Here is a 3,757-nt window from a genome sequence, read left to right as displayed (position 1 = left end):
AGAACAAATTAAGAGAATGGTATTGGCATCAAGGAATGGTGTGCTGTTTTAAAGATACTCGGCTTCATCATTTTCACTAACAAGTTGACTACTATCGGTCACACTACCATATTGTATGAATCAATGCAGCACTAATAGGAGCAAGGACAGAGAATTATTACAATAATAAATGTGACTGCTCAGAAAGCCTGATGGTGTGCTTTTTAGCTCATCAGATATGGATTCCCGTGCTCACTTCCATCAATCAAAGCCTACATTCTTACTCTCCTTTTCACTCACCAGGTCCCTGGTTCCCACACTCCCATGAAATTTACTTGATTTGGGGATGTCACGTGATGCTGTGAGGAGCACCATGCAACCTACCCGGTGGGATTTACTGAAAAAAAGTGCATATTGAAAAAAATTTACTTTATAAAAACTGTTTTAATTTTAAAGTGATTAACAGAAGAAAAAAAAAGATGTCATCAAAAAAAAGAAAAATCTACAAAGGTAACACCAATTTAAAAAAAATTAAGAAAGAAGTAAAAAAGAGAGGGTCGGCCTACCTTGTTGTGTGAAGTTGGTTCTGGATCTGCCAGTGACGACCCAATGGAGGGATCTTCCTCCAGAGCTCTCTTTGCAGTGCACTGTAAAGATGGCTCTGGGAGAAAAGTTAAAACTGCATCTTTTATCATTAAAAACACCATCAATCCTCTCAATTTTTTTTTCCCAAAAGATAACTTTTATTGAATATTTGGAATAGAGGAATTTCTAAATTGGGAGATTGTTATGATAATGGTAGATTGATGTCATTTGATCAATTAAAAATTAAGTACAATATTCTTCAAAACACACTATTTTGTTATTTTCAATTGATAGCCTATTTAAGAGAGATTAGGATCAAATGATATTTTTTAAATCTCAGAATTAGAATAGATAATTGTCAATGGAACATTTTAAAAAATTAATTTCAATAGCATATGTTGTTACAAGAAAAAGCACCTAAATTAAATTTGTTTAATTCAAAGGAAAGATGGGAACAAAATTTAAACATAACAAGACTTATGTAAAGCTATGTGTAAAACTATTAATGCAAGGTATAGATTACTTCATTTTATATATATTTTTTTATCTATTGTATTTTACAGCTCAAAAATTGAATACTTGGAGATCGGATACATCGAACCAATGTTTTAGATGTGGAAAAGAAGTTGTTCATTCTTCATGGTTTTGTTCAAAAGTTAAACCACTTTGGATTTATGTAAGTAAGATTTTATAATGAATTACCAGTGTTGTTTTTCTATTATATCCAGAATTATTATTGTTGGGAAACTTTGAGAAATAATCCTAAATTTTCTTTGTCAGATTTTCAATTCAAATTTGTAAAATTAGTTTTGGTAAATAGCAAGGAAATGTATTGCTGATACTCAGAAATCAGATGTTTTCATCAACACTAGGAAGGTGGCACATAAAGAGATTTAAAGTTGTATTCCTTTAAAAAAAAATTACAATATAAAGGGAAAATATTCTGTATTTTTACAAGTTTGGACCCCGTATGCCAAAATAATGAGATTCAAATTCTAATTTTATTTTCTTTGTTTTGAATTCTCCAAACCAGTGAAGTTTTCCCTAATTCTTTGGAAAAATGTTCTTCTTCACATCATTGAGTGTCTGTATTGGAAGATTCTAACCTATTTTTTAACCTGTTTTTTTCTTAATTTCCAGCTCTTGGTTCTGCAGAGCTGAGAACCATTTTTTAAAAACTTGCAGCTTTGGGTTCTGCAAGGCTGAGAACCTAATTGTTTTTAGAATCAGCAGACATAAGCAAAATTCTACCGAGGGGCCAGAGATGCTGTTATCTGAAGAAAGGACATCTGTGTACCGAGAACATTTAATCTTCCTGCTTGTTTTGGTCAGACTGTCAGAGCCTAGCCTTGATGTAGAATAAACCATTGTATTGGAAGTGATAGGCTGAAAATTGTGTTGTTCGTTAATTGATCTAGCATGCTGGCTTGCTTGCTTGTCTTTCTTGCTGTGCTGGGAATAGGTGGTTGGGTAAGCAGTTTTTGGGTAATATAAGGCAAGGTCCCGCTGCTGAAGTGAGAGACTCTCTGAGAGGTGGCAACATCTCTCAGCAAGAAGAACTTCTGGAGTCCAGCCAACGTTCCGGTCAGGGGAGGTGGAGAAGCTGCTACCGGCGCTCTGACAACCAACTACAAGTGTGCATTCATTGCCTCGCTTCGGAAATTGGGACCAGTCCAAGCATTGATAAGTATAGTTGGGAAGGGCTTGCACATTGTAGTGTGAAATCAGCTTTTGAATTTGTAATAAACATTTGTATAAACTGAACTGCTCTCGGTGTGTGTGTCTATTTTCTTTCGGTAGCTCAAACACTGTGACCAATCTAAAATGAACAAAATGAGAGGTATAAGTTTACCCAAGACAGTGTCATCTGAAGCAATCCAAATTAATATATAGTTATGTTATCATACATTTTAGATTTAGGTTTTAGTTATTGGAGTTAGTAAGGGAGGGTTTCATTTTTAAAAAAAAAAGTAGTTTATATCTTTTTTGTATTTTTTTTTCTTTACTATTTATTATCACAAAGATAAGCGTATACAGAGCCGTTGTCATACCCACACTCCTGTTCGGCTCCGAATCATGGGTCCTCTACCGGCATCACCTACGGCTCCTAGAACGCTACCACCAGCGTTGTCTCCGCTCCATCCTCAACATTCATTGGAGCGCTTTCATCCCTAATGTCGAAGTACTCGAGATGGCAGAGGTCAACAGCATTGAGTCCACACTGCTGAAGATCCAGCTGCGCTGGGTGGGTCACGTCTCCAGAATGGAGGACCATCGCCTTCCCAAGATCGTGTTATATGGCGAGCTCTCCACTGGCCACCGTGACAGAGGTGCACCAAAGAAAAGGTACAAGGACTGCATAAAGAAATCTCTTGGTGCCTGTCACATTGACCACCGCCAGTGGGCTGATATCGCCTCAAACCGTGCATCTTGGTGCCTCACAGTTTGGCGGGCAGCAACCTCCTTTGAAGAAGACTGCAGAGCCCACCTCACTGACAAAAGGCAAAGGAGGAAAAACCCAACACCCAACCCCAACCAACCAATTTTCCCCTGCAACCGCTGCAACCGTGTCTGCCTGTCCCGCATCGGACTTGTCAGCCACAAACGAGCCTGCAGCTGACGTGGACATTTACCCTCTCCATAAATCTTCGTCCGTGAAGCCAAGCCAAAGAAGAATTTATTATCAACATATATTTGTTAACACTAATAGTTATTTGATATTGTTATAATTATCATACATGTGCTGATTTAAATAATGTAAAGCCGCATATTATACCCCTATGTGGCTGTCGGGAGGCCACTTGGAAAAGTGGAGGAGGCGCATGCGAGGCAAACTTTGTAACCTTCCTCCGGGAGGGATAATCGCCGGAGCACTGAGGTCCCATCGGCACATGAATGCAGCTACCTGAAAGCAGCTGCTGAAGGGATGAGTCAGATGGCGAGCGTCTGACAACGCCCCCTCCCAGCTGCCCCTGCCCCCACACTGCTCTCCGCTCTCTCCCCACAGCCCTATATCAGTGTGGAGACTGATGTAGGGCTGTGGGGAGAGAACGGGACAGCAGGATCAGTGTGGGGACGTCCCCGCACTGATAGCCAGCCATCCCAACCCTTAAAGCCCAAAGGGACAGGATTCTGAGGCACCTCCTGTGAAGCTGTCCCTTTCAGATGGCCCACCACAAGCCCAATAAAGGAC

General features: G+C 39.7%; 1 long non-coding RNA gene across 1 annotated transcript; it reads left to right on the top strand.

The window, feature by feature from the left end:
* Positions 1–291: 291 nt before the first annotated feature.
* Positions 292–2,368, top strand: LOC138760080 (uncharacterized). The gene is made up of 3 exons (XR_011355384.1): positions 292–489; positions 1,128–1,240; positions 1,705–2,368. It is a non-coding gene; the product is annotated as an uncharacterized lncRNA (long non-coding RNA).
* The last annotated feature ends 1,389 nt before the right edge of the window (positions 2,369–3,757 follow it).

This window comes from Narcine bancroftii, chromosome 4, assembly GCF_036971445.1.
Source record: "Narcine bancroftii isolate sNarBan1 chromosome 4, sNarBan1.hap1, whole genome shotgun sequence".
Classification (NCBI taxonomy): Eukaryota; Metazoa; Chordata; class Chondrichthyes; order Torpediniformes; family Narcinidae; genus Narcine; species Narcine bancroftii.
This window is presented reverse-complemented; position numbering and strand designations above follow the sequence as displayed.